Raw genomic sequence first — 14446 nt, 5'->3', positions numbered from 1 at the left:
ATGGGCTGGAATAAGGTCCCGGCCTCGTGTTGGAACCACAGTGTGGACGACCTCGTGTTAGAACCACAGTGTGGACGACCTCGTGTTAGAACCACAGTGTGGACGACCTCGACCTCGTGTTAGAACCACAGTGTGGACGACCTCGTGTTGGAACCACAGTGTGGACGACCTCGTGTTAGAACCACAGTGTGGACGACCTCGTGTTAGAACCACAGTGTGGACGACCTCGTGTTGGAACCACAGTGTGGATGACCTCGACCTCGTGTTAGAACCACAGTGTGGACGACCTCGTGTTAGAACCACAGTGTGGACGACCTCGTGTTAGAACCACAGTGTGGACGACCTCGTGTTAGAACCACAGTGTGGACGACCTCGTGTTGGAACCACAGTGTGGACGACCTCGACCTCGTGTTAGAACCACAGTGTGGACGACCTCGTGTTGGAACCACAGTGTGGACGACCTCGACCTCGTGTTAGAACCACAGTGTGGACGACCTCGTGTTAGAACCACAGTGTAGACGACCTCGTGTTAGAACCACAGTGTAGACGACCTCGTGTTAGAACCACAGTGTAGACGACCTCGTGTTAGAACCACAGTGTGGACGACCTCGTGTTAGAACCACAGTGTGGACGACCTCGTGTTAGAACCACAGTGTAGACGACCTCGTGTTAGAACCACAGTGTGGACGACCTCGTGTTAGAACCACAGTGTGGACGACCTCGTGTTAGAACCACAGTGTGGACGACCTCGTGTTGGAACCACAGTGTGGACGACCTCGACCTCGTGTTAGAACCACAGTGTGGACGACCTCGTGTTAGAACCACAGTGTAGACGACCTCGTGTTAGAACCACAGTGTGGACGACCTCGACCTCGTGTTGGAACCACAGTGTGGACGACCTCGTGTTAGAACCACAGTGTGGACGACCTCATGTTAGAACCACAGTGTGGACGACCTCGTGTTAGAACCACAGTGTGAACGACCTCATGTTAGAACCACAGTGTGGACGACCTCGTGTTAGAACCACAGTGTGGACGACCTCGTGTTAGAACCACAGTGTGGACGACCTCGTGTTAGAACCACAGTGTGGACGACCTCGTGTTAGAACCACAGTGTGAACGACCTCATGTTAGAACCACAGTGTGGACGACCTCGTGTTAGAACCACAGTGTGGACGACCTCGTGTTAGAACCACAGTGTGGACGACCTCGTGTTGGAACCACAGTGTGGACGACCTCGACCTCGTGTTAGAACCACAGTGTGGACGACCTCGTGTTAGAACCACAGTGTGGACGACCTCGTGTTAGAACCACAGTGTGGACGACCTCGTGTTAGAACTACAGTGTGGACGACCTCATGTTAGAACCACAGTGTGGACGACCTCGTGTTAGAACCACAGTGTGGACGACCTCGACCTCATGTTAGAACCACAGTGTGGACGACCTCGTGTTGGAACCACAGTGTGGACGACCTCGTGTTAGAACCACAGTGTGGACGACCTCGTGTTAGAACCACAGTGTGGACGACCTCGTGTTAGAACTACAGTGTGGACGACCTCATGTTAGAACCACAGTGTGGACGACCTCGTGTTGGAACCACAGTGTGGACGACCTCGACCTCGTGTTAGAACCACAGTGTGGACGACCTCGTGTTGGAACCACAGTGTGGACGACCTCGTGTTGGAACCACAGTGTGGACGACCTCGACCTCGTGTTAGAACCACAGTGTGGACGACCTCGTGTTAGAACCACAGTGTGGACGACCTCGTGTTAGAACCACAGTGTAGACGACCTCGTGTTAGAACCACAGTGTGGACGACCTCGTGTTAGAACCACAGTGTGGACGACCTCGTGTTAGAACCACAGTGTGGACGACCTCGTGTTGGAACCACAGTGTGGACGACCTCGACCTCGTGTTAGAACCACAGTGTGGACGACCTCGTGTTAGAACCACAGTGTAGACGACCTCGTGTTAGAACCACAGTGTGGACGACCTCGACCTCGTGTTGGAACCACAGTGTGGACGACCTCGTGTTAGAACCACAGTGTGGACGACCTCGTGTTAGAACCACAGTGTGGACGACCTCGTGTTAGAACCACAGTGTGAACGACCTCATGTTAGAACCACAGTGTGGACGACCTCGTGTTAGAACCACAGTGTGGACGACCTCGACCTCGTGTTAGAACCACAGTGTGGACGACCTCGTGTTGGAACCACAGTGTGGACGACCTCGACCTCGTGTTAGAACCACAGTGTGGACGACCTCGTGTTAGAACCACAGTGTGGACGACCTCGTGTTAGAACCACAGTGTGGACGACCTCGTGTTAGAACTACAGTGTGGACGACCTCATGTTAGAACCACAGTGTGGACGACCTCGTGTTAGAACCACAGTGTGGACGACCTCGTGTTAGAACCACAGTGTGGACGACCTCATGTTAGAACCACAGTGTGGACGACCTCGTGTTAGAACCACAGTGTGGACGACCTCGTGTTAGAACCACAGTGTGGACGACCTCGTGTTAGAACCACAGTGTGGACGACCTCATGTTAGAACCACAGTGTGGACGACCTCATGTTAGAACCACAGTGTGGACGACCTCGTGTTAGAGCCACAGTGTGGACGACCTCGTGTTAGAACCACAGTGTGGACGACCTCGTGTTAGAACCACAGTGTGGACGACCTCGTGTTAGAACCACAGTGTGGACGACCTCGTGTTAGAACCACAGTGTGGACGACCTCGTGTTAGAACCACAGTGTGGACGACCTCGTGTTAGAACCACAGTGTGGACGACCTCATGTTAGAACCACAGTGTGGACGACCTCATGTTAGAACCACAGTGTGGACGACCTCGTGTTAGAACCACAGTGTGGACGACCTCGTGTTAGAACCACAGTGTGGACGACCTCGTGTTAGAACCACAGTGTGGACGACCTCGTGTTAGAACCACAGTGTGGACGACCTCGTGTTAGAACCACAGTGTGGACGACCTCGTGTTAGAACCACAGTGTGGACGACCTCGTGTTGGAACCACAGTGTGGACGACCTCGTGTTAGAACCACAGTGTGGACGACCTCGTGTTAGAACCACAGTGTGGACGACCTCGTGTTAGAACCACAGTGTGGACGACCTCGTGTTGGAACCACAGTGTGGACGACCTCGTGTTGGAACCACAGTGTGGACGACCTCGTGTTAGAACCACAGTGTGGACGACCTCGTGTTGGAACCACAGTGTGGACGACCTCGTGTTAGAACCACAGTGTGGACGACCTCATGTTAGAACCACAGTGTGGACGACCTCATGTTAGAACCACAGTGTGGACGACCTCGTGTTAGAACCACAGTGTGGACGACCTCATGTTAGAACCACAGTGTGGACGACCTCATGTTAGAACCACAGTGTGGACGACCTCGTGTTAGAACCACAGTGTGGACGACCTCATGTTAGAACCACAGTGTGGACGACCTCGTGTTAGAACCACAGTGTGGACGACCTCATGTTAGAACCACAGTGTGGACGACCTCATGTTAGAACCACAGTGTGGACGACGTCGTGTTAGAACCACAGTGTGGACGACCTCGTGTTAGAACCACAGTGTGGACGACCTCGTGTTAGAACCACAGTGTGGACGACCTCGTGTTAGAACCACAGTGTGGACGACCTCGACCTCGTGTTAGAACCACAGTGTGGACGACCTCGACCTCGTGTTGGAACCACAGTGTGGACGACCTCGACCTCGTGTTAGAACCACAGTGTGGACGACCTCGTGTTGGAACCACAGTGTGGACGACCTCGTGTTAGAACCACAGTGTGGACGACCTCGACCTCGTGTTGGAACCACAGTGTGGACGACCTCGTGTTAGAACCACAGTGTGGACGACCTCATGTTAGAACCACAGTGTGGACGACCTCGTGTTAGAACCACAGTGTGGACGACCTCGTGTTGGAACCACAGTGTGGACGACCTCGTGTTGGAACCACAGTGTGGACGACCTCGTGTTGGAACCACAGTGTGGACGACCTCGTGTTGGAACCACAGTGTGGACGACCTCGACCTCGTGTTAGAACCACAGTGTGGACGACCTCGTGTTAGAACCACAGTGTGGACGACCTCGTGTTGGAACCACAGTGTGGACGACCTCGTGTTAGAACCACAGTGTGGACGACCTCGTGTTAGAACCACAGTGTGGACGACCTCGTGTTGGAACCACAGTGTGGACGACCTCGTGTTAGAACCACAGTGTGGACGACCTCGTGTTAGAACCACAGTGTGGACGACCTCGTGTTGGAACCACAGTGTGGACGACCTCGTGTTAGAACCACAGTGTGGACGACCTCGTGTTAGAACCACAGTGTGGACGACCTCATGTTAGAACCACAGTGTGGACGACCTCGTGTTAGAACCACAGTGTGGACGACCTCGTGTTAGAACCACAGTGTGGACGACCTCGTGTTAGAACCACAGTGTGGACGACCTCGTGTTAGAACCACAGTGTGGACGACCTCATGTTAGAACCACAGTGTGGACGACCTCATGTTAGAACCACAGTGTGGACGACCTCGTGTTAGAACCACAGTGTGGACGACCTCGTGTTGGAACCACAGTGTGGACGACCTCGACCTCGTGTTAGAACCACAGTGTGGACGACCTCGTGTTAGAACCACAGTGTGGACGACCTCGTGTTAGAACCACAGTGTGGACGACCTCATGTTAGAACCACAGTGTGGACGACCTCATGTTAGAACCACAGTGTGGACGACCTCGTGTTAGAACCACAGTGTGGACGACCTCGTGTTGGAACCACAGTGTGGACGACCTCGACCTCGTGTTAGAACCACAGTGTGGACGACCTCGTGTTAGAACCACAGTGTGGACGACCTCGTGTTAGAACCACAATGTGGACGACCTCGTGTTAGAACCACAGTGTGGACGACCTCGTGTTGGAACTACAGTGTGAACGACCTCGTGTTAGAACCACAGTGTGGACGACCTCGTGTTAGAACCACAGTGTGAACGACCTCGTGTTAGAACCACAGTGTGGACGACCTCGTGTTGGAACCACAGTGTGGACGACCTCGTGTTAGAGCCACAGTGTGGACGACCTCATGTTAGAACCACAGTGTGGACGACCTCGTGTTGGAACCACAGTGTGAACGACCTCGTGTTAGAACCACAGTGTGGACGACCTCGTGTTAGAACCACAGTGTGGACGACCTCGTGTTGGAACCACAGTGTGGACGACCTCGTGTTAGAACCACAGTGTGGACGACCTCGTGTTAGAACCACAGTGTGGACGACCTCATGTTAGAACCACAGTGTGGACGACCTCGTGTTAGAACCACAGTGTGGACGACCTCGACCTCGTGTTAGAACCACAGTGTGGACGACCTCATGTTAGAACCACAGTGTGGACGACCTCGTGTTGGAACCACAGTGTGGAGGACCTCATGTTAGAACCACAGTGTGGACGACCTCGTGTTAGAACCACAGTGTGGACGACCTCGTGTTAGAACCACAGTGTGGACGACCTCGTGTTAGAACCACAGTGTGGACGACCTCGTGTTAGAACCACAGTGTGGACGACCTCGTGTTAGAGCCACAGTGTGGACGACCTCGTGTTGGAACCACAGTGTGGACGACCTCGACCTCGTGTTAGAACCACAGTGTGGACGACCTCGTGTTGGAACCACAGTGTGGATGACCTCGACCTCGTGTTAGAACCACAGTGTGGACGACCTCGTGTTAGAACCACAGTGTGGACGACCTCGTGTTAGAACCACAGTGTGGACGACCTCGTGTTAGAACCACAGTGTGGACGACCTCGTGTTGGAACCACAGTGTGGACGACCTCGTGTTAGAACCACAGTGTGGACGACCTCGTGTTAGAACCACAGTGTGGACGACCTCGTGTTAGAACCACAGTGTGGACGACCTCGTGTTGGAACCACAGTGTGGACGACCTCGTGTTAGAACCACAGTGTGGACGACCTCGTGTTAGAACCACAGTGTGGACGACCTCGTGTTGGAACCACAGTGTGGACGACCTCGTGTTAGAACCACAGTGTGGACGACCTCGTGTTAGAACCACAGTGTGGACGACCTCGTGTTGGAACCACAGTGTGGACGACCTCGACCTCGTATTAGAACCACAGTGTGGACGACCTCGACCTCGTGTTAGAACCACAGTGTGGACGACCTCATGTTAGAACCACAGTGTGGACGACCTCGTGTTGGAACCACAGTGTGGACGACCTCGACCTCGTGTTAGAACCACAGTGTGGACGACCTCATGTTAGAACCACAGTGTTGACGACCTCGTGTTGGAACCACAGTGTGGACGACCTCGTGTTAGAACCACAGTGTGGACGACCTCGACCTCGTGTTAGAACCACAGTGTGGACGACCTCGTGTTAGAACCACAGTGTGGACGACCTCGTGTTGGAACCACAGTGTGGACGACCTCGTGTTAGAACCACAGTATGGACGACCTCGACCTCGTGTTAGAACCACAGTGTGGACGACCTCGACCTCGTGTTAGAACCACAGTGTGGACGACCTCGTGTTGGAACCACAGTGTGGACGACCTCGACCTCGTGTTAGAACCACAGTGTGGACGACCTCATGTTAGAACCACAGTGTGGACGACCTCGACCTCGTGTTAGAACCACAGTGTGGACGACCTCGTGTTGGAACCACAGTGTGGACGACCTCGTGTTGGAACCACAGTGTGGACGACCTCGTGTTGGAACCACAGTGTGGACGACCTCGACCTCGTGTTAGAACCACAGTGTGGACGACCTCATGTTAGAACCACAGTGTGGACGACCTCGACCTCGTGTTAGAACCACAGTGTGGACGACCTCGACCTCGTGTTAGAACCACAGTGTGGACGACCTCGTGTTAGAACCACAGTGTGGACGACCTCATGTTAGAACCACAGTGTGGACGACCTCGACCTCGTGTTAGAACCACAGTGTGGACGACCTCATGTTAGAACCACAGTGTGGACGACCTCGACCTCGTGTTAGAACCACAGTGTGGACGACCTCATGTTAGAAACACAGTGTGGACGACCTCGTGTTAGAACCACAGTGTGGACGACCTCGTGTTAGAACCACAGTGTGGACGACCTCGTGTTAGAACCACAGTGTGGACGACCTCGTGTTAGAACCACAGTGTGAACGACCTCGTGTTAGAACCACAGTGTGGACGACCTCGTGTTAGAACCACAGTGTGGACGACCTCGTGTTAGAACCACAGTGTGGACGACCTCATGTTAGAACCACAGTGTGGACGACCTCGTGTTAGAACCACAGTGTGGACGACCTCGTGTTAGAACCACAGTGTGGACGACCTCGTGTTAGAGCCACAGTGTGGACGACCTCGTGTTGGAACCACAGTGTGGACGACCTCGTGTTAGAACCACAGTGTGGACGACCTCGTGTTAGAACCACAGTGTGGACGACCTCGTGTTAGAACCACAGTGTGGACGACCTCATGTTAGAACCACAGTGTGGACGACCTCGACCTCGTGTTGGAACCACAGTGTGGACGACCTCGTGTTAGAACCACAGTGTGGACGACCTCGACCTCGTGTTAGAACCACAGTGTGGACGACCTCGACCTCGTGTTAGAACCACAGTGTGGACGACCTCATGTTGGAACCACAGTGTGGACGACCTCGTGTTAGAACCACAGTGTGGACGACCTCGTGTTAGAACCACAGTGTGGACGACCTCGTGTTAGAGCCACAGTGTGGACGACCTCGTGTTGGAACCACAGTGTGGACGACCTCGTGTTAGAACCACAGTGTGGATGACCTCGTGTTAGAACCACAGTGTGGACGACCTCGTGTTAGAACCACAGTGTGGACGACCTCATGTTAGAACCACAGTGTGGACGACCTCGACCTCGTGTTGGAACCACAGTGTGGACGACCTCGTGTTAGAACCACAGTGTGGACGACCTCGACCTCGTGTTAGAACCACAGTGTGGACGACCTCGACCTCATGTTGGAACCACAGTGTGGACGACCTCGTGTTGGAACCACAGTGTGGACGACCTCGTGTTAGAACCACAGTGTGGACGACCTCGTGTTAGAACCACAGTGTGGACGACCTCGTGTTAGAACCACAGTGTGGACGACCTCGTGTTGGAACCACAGTGTGGACGACCTCGTGTTAGAACCACAGTGTGGACGACCTCATGTTGGAACCACAGTGTGGACGACCTCGTGTTAGAACCACAGTGTGGACGACCTCGTGTTAGAACCACAGTGTGGACGACCTCATGTTGGAACCACAGTGTGGACGACCTCGTGTTGGAACCACAGTGTGGACGACCTCGTGTTGGAACCACAGTGTGGACGACCTCGTGTTAGAACCACAGTGTGGACGACCTCATGTTGGAACCACAGTGTGGACGACCTCGTGTTGGAACCACAGTGTGGACGACCTCGTGTTGGAACCACAGTGTGGACGACCTCGTGTTAGAACCACAGTGTGGACGACCTCGACCTCGTGTTGGAACCACAGTGTGGACGACCTCGTGTTAGAGCCACAGTGTGGACGACCTCATGTTAGAACCACAGTGTGAACGACCTCGTGTTAGAACCACAGTGTGAACGACCTCGTGTTAGAACCACAGTGTGGACGACCTCGTGTTAGAACCACAGTGTGGACGACCTCGTGTTAGAACCACAGTGTGGACGACCTCGTGTTAGAACCACAGTGTGGACGACCTCGTGTTAGAACCACAGTGTGGACGACCTCGTGTTAGAACCACAGTGTGGACGACCTCATGTTAGAACCACAGTGTGGACGACCTCGTGTTAGAACCACAGTGTGGACGACCTCGACCTCGTGTTAGAACCACAGTGTGGACGACCTCGTGTTAGAACCACAGTGTGGACGACCTCGTGTTAGAACCACAGTGTGGACGACCTCGTGTTGGAACCACAGTGTGGACGACCTCATGTTAGAACCACAGTGTGGACGACCTCGTGTTAGAACCACAGTGTGGACGACCTCGTGTTAGAACCACAGTGTGGACGACCTCATGTTAGAACCACAGTGTGGACGACCTCGTGTTAGAACCACAGTGTGGACGACCTCATGTTAGAACCACAGTGTGGACGACCTCGTGTTAGAACCACAGTGTGGACGACGTCGTGTTGGAACCACAGTGTGGACGACCTCGTGTTAGAACCACAGTGTGGACGACCTCGTGTTAGAACCACAGTGTGGACGACCTCGTGTTAGAACCACAGTGTGGACGACCTCGTGTTGGAACCACAGTGTGGACGACCTCGTGTTAGAACCACAGTGTGGACGACCTCGTGTTGGAACCACAGTGTGGACGACCTCGTGTTGGAACCACAGTGTGGACGACCTCATGTTAGAACCACAGTGTGGACGACCTCGTGTTAGAACCACAGTGTGGACGACCTCATGTTAGAACCACAGTGTGGACGACCTCGTGTTAGAACCACAGTGTGGACGACGTCGTGTTGGAACCACAGTGTGGACGACCTCGTGTTAGAACCACAGTGTGGACGACCTCGTGTTAGAACCACAGTGTGGACGACCTCGTGTTGGAACCACAGTGTGGACGACCTCGTGTTGGAACCACAGTGTGGACGACCTCATGTTAGAACCACAGTGTGGACGACCTCGTGTTAGAACCACAGTGTGGACGACCTCATGTTAGAACCACAGTGTGGACGACCTCGTGTTAGAACCACAGTGTGGACGACCTCATGTTAGAACCACAGTGTGGACGACCTCGTGTTAGAACCACAGTGTGGACGACCTCGTGTTAGAACTACAGTGTGGACGACCTCGTGTTAGAACCACAGTGTGGACGACCTCGTGTTAGAACCACAGTGTGGACGACCTCGTGTTAGAACCACAGTGTGGACGACCTCGTGTTAGAACCACAGTGTGGACGACCTCGTGTTAGAACCACAGTGTGGACGACCTCGTGTTAGAACCACAGTGTGGACGACCTCGTGTTAGAGCCACAGTGTGGACGACCTCGTGTTAGAACCACAGTGTGGACGACCTCGTGTTAGAACCACAGTGTGGACGACCTCGTGTTAGAACCACAGTGTGGACGACCTCATGTTAGAACCACAGTGTGGACGACCTCGACCTCGTGTTAGAACCACAGTGTGGACGACCTCGTGTTAGAACCACAGTGTGGACGACCTCATGTTAGAACCACAGTGTGGACGACCTCGTGTTAGAACCACAGTGTGGACGACCTCGTGTTGGAACCACAGTGTGGACGACCTCATGTTAGAACCACAGTGTGGACGACCTCGTGTTAGAACCACAGTGTGGACGACCTTGTTTTAGAACCACAGTGTGGACGACCTCGTGTTAGAACCACAGTGTGGACGACTTCGTGTTAGAACCACAGTGTGGACGACTTCGTGTTAGAACCACAGTGTGGACGGCCTCGACCTCGTGTTAGAACCACAGTGTGGACGACCTCGTGTTAGAACCACAGTGTGGACGACCTCGTGTTGGAACCACAGTGTGGACGACCTCGTGTTAGAACCACAGTGTGTGAAGTTTACGCTGATGCAAATGTGGCACATGATACTTTCTGTACAGATTTACGGAGCTTTAACATCAACTTTCCAATGAAGAAGATCCAAAACCAAGAAAACAAATTAGCAAAACAAACATGGAAAACGAAAGGCAATGAAAAACATGCAAAAAGAAAAATACATTTTATGCCGAGTTTGTAAAAATCAGGACCATCGAGTCGGAAGAAAACTGGTGAGTATCAGAAATAATAAACAGCAATATTTTTACACTCTCTTAGAACAACAAAAGGAAATATGCAAGAAACTTGGAAAGTACTGAACAAAATTATAAACATAACAAACATAACAAACGAGAGTGTCCAAGTTACTTCAAAAACAACAATGAAGTCCTTCTTACAAATCCAGAGGAGGAAAACGAATCCAACGACTATTCTTTTAATGTCGGTCTGAATCTGGCAAAAGGCACGACTGATTCAAAAAGCAAAAACATAAAGATAAAAGGTCAACTGATTGGACAGATATTCATATGAAACTAGTAAAAAATATAAACCATTTAATATTCGAACCTCTGACTTCTATCTTTAATTTAAAATAATCATCCCTGTTTATAATAGTGGTGACAGTTACTTATAGACAAATTATAAACCAACTTCATTATTATCCCAATTTTCTAAAATACTGGAAAAACTCTTTCTGAAGAGGCTCGATAGTTTCATAGAAAAAAGTGTGATATTAAGCGATGATCAATACGGATTTAGGAGCGGACGATCCACTTCAATGGCAGTTATTAAACCAGTTTATTATTTATTATTAAACCAGTTGATTATTTAGCTTCTGCATTAGACAAAAGGGTTTTTACTCTGAGTGTTTTTGTCGACCTCGAGCCTTCGACTCCACAGATCATAAACTGTTGGTTTTAGAGGACGAGCTCACTCATGGTTAGAAAGTTATCCTGAAAACAGATACCAGTGTGTACGTTTTAATGACCAGCGATCAGAAATGTTAAAGTAACCTGTGGGGGCCCCAGGGGTCCCTGATTGGTCCAAAGTTGTTTATTTTATACATTAATGACATCTGTTTCTGATTTGTTCAAATGTGTTTTATTTGGGGATAATCTTCACCATCACTGATGTGACCAGAAAACTGTCTAGAATCAAGCAATGTTTGATCAAAATAAACTTTTAATCGAAGTAAAACCAAATATATTATACTCAGTAATCGACAAATTAAAACCAGCCTGAGCCTAAAGGTTGATGATGTGGAGCTAGAAAGGGTGAATGAAAACACATTTATTTGTATAATATTAGATGATAAATGATCGTGGAAACCACACACGGCTCATGTCCAATCAGAACTGTCAAAACAAAAGCCATATCACATAAATACACCCTCTGTATATTCTGTATTTCTCATACATCACCTGTTGTGTTGAAATATGGAGACGCCTGCGCTACAAACACAAAACCTGTTTTTATTTTACAAAAAAAGCCATAAGGAAAGTCAGTCACCGTATAATGAACCAACAAACACAATATTCTGCACATTTAAAGTAATTAAATTGTGTGATCGAGTCAGTCTGAACCGCTGTGTTTATGTACAAAGAAAAAACTGCCTGAAAATATACTTAAAAATACTAAATACTTTACTAAATATAGAAATATAACCTGAGGAGAAAACATGTTTAACAAATGGTCCAAACTGACTTTATAATGAACACCAGGTCAAAGGGTCGACTTGTGGAACGATCTCAACGATGATCTAAAGACGAGCAACTCCACTCAGTACTTCAGAAAACTGTTTAAAACCTTCATTTTGGAGAAAATGTGGTTAAATTAAGCTCATGCATCACTGTTGGATCAAAGAAACAAACGAGCATCTGTATTTACAAATTACCATCTTTAAATCTTAGAAAGGAAGAAAGAATATGTGTACTGTATATGTGTGTATGTATAAGTATATATATATATATATATATATATATATATTAGTTTTTTGTTACTTCTTTGATTGTAGATGTTGTTGTTTTATAAATGGTTAAATAAGCTGCACCGTTTCCCGCCTCGTCTGTGATGAATCTGCAGTAAATACATCTTGTTTTATGTTTCGTAACCGAATAAACCTTCATTCATTGTTTAAAAACTACTTGTGAATCATATAGATTTATGTTATAAACTCATCAGTCCAGATGTTCTGCAGTTTGTGACATTGTACATGTTTTTGTTTTCTGTTGTTAAACTGAAACAGTGAACGGTCTCAGGTCGAAGTCCTGGATCAGAGTCTGGTCCTAAAAAGGCCACAGCTGAGAGCGCCCAGAATAGCCCCCTCCCCCTCCTCCCCCTGGCCCCTCCCCCTGGCTCCTCCTCCTGGCTCATCCCCCCGGCTCCTCCCCCTGGCTCCTCCCCCGCGCTGTATCTGAGGTTAAATATAGAACAGACCTCATTCCAGACTCACACACGGCCCAGGAGGAAGATCAAACCTCCTCATCGATCAGAGCCTCGTCTCCACTGTGGCCTTTCTGAGGCAGAGGCAGAGGCAGGGGTCAGAGGTCAGAGGTCAGAGGTCATGTGACCCGAGAGGAGACGCTGGACTTTGGGACAGTTTGTGTTTCATGAGGTCCAACTGTTACAAAGACATCGAGCCGTGTTTCTCCACAACGATGATGAAGAAACATCAGAACAAAAAAGATCATTCTCCAAAATAAATCTGTGTCTTTGTTTGAAATGATCGATAAATATCGATACGATCGAAATGAGATCTAATCGATATTTAAGATCAAGAAGAGGATTATTTACTTCCTACACTCAGGAAGTTACAGGTGAAACAATTGTTCATTAACTTAAAGTGTGAAACTAAAACTATATATAGTATTACATATATATATGTATATATATATTAAAAAACTAAACTCTTCCTCACCCTCCGCGGGCGGTCTCTTTTTCCTCCTGCTCGGGTCCTCTACCAGAGGCCTGGGAGCTTGAGGGTTCTGCACAGTATCTTTGCTGTTCCTAGAACTGCACTTTTCTGGACCGAGATGTCTGATGTATTTCCTGGGATCTGCTGGAGCCGCTCCTCCAGTTTGGGGGTCACTGCCCCGAGTGCCCCAACGACCACGGGCTCCACTGATGCTTCACCCTCCAGGTTTCCTCCAGCTCTTCTCTGAGCCCCTGGTGTTTCTCTAGTTTCTCATGTTCCTTTTTCCTGATGTTGAAGTCGTGGTGTTGCTATGTCGACCACAGCGGCTCCTCTGCTCTTTGTCACCACCACAATGTCCGGTTGGTTCATCACCTTCTGTCCGTCTGGATCTGGAATATATATATATATATGTATATATATATATGTATATATAAATATATACATATATATATATATATATATGTATATATACATTAAAGGCGACACGTGTGATCGTACGAGTCTATTATATTAGTTCCACAGTTTAAGCTGAATTACAGAAGTAAACTCTAATGTGTCACCTGTGTGTCCGTGATGAGGTCGGCTGACTTGTTTTTGAAGCGTTACCACGGTAACTGACTCTCTTTAGGGGGGGGCGTGTACAAGCCCCTCCCTTTGGGCTCCTGTTCTCTGAAAACAAATCAATCTGAGGCTCCGGGTTTGTGAAGGTAAGACAGAGCTCAGGGTCAGACCAAAGGTTTCTCTACAGAAGTGGGCTGTACCATCAAGACGAGAGCGTCACGGGGGCCTGTGGGCGGGGCCTGGCTCTGGGGGCGGGGCCTGGCTCTGGGGCGGGGCCTGGGTCTGGGGGCGGGGCCTGGGTCTGGGGGGGGGGTGAAGCCTGGGGGGTCTGGTGTCCGGTTTCAGCGCGGCCTCTGGGCTAAATCTGTCCCGGAGCCTGAGGGGGGGCCGGTCTAAGCCTGGTGCAAGTCCCAG

This window comes from Gobius niger, assembly GCF_951799975.1.
Source record: "Gobius niger genome assembly, chromosome: 15".
NCBI lineage: Eukaryota > Metazoa > Chordata > Actinopteri > Gobiiformes > Gobiidae > Gobius > Gobius niger.
The sequence above is the reverse complement of the archived record's forward strand: the minus strand, read 5'-3'. Positions refer to the sequence as shown.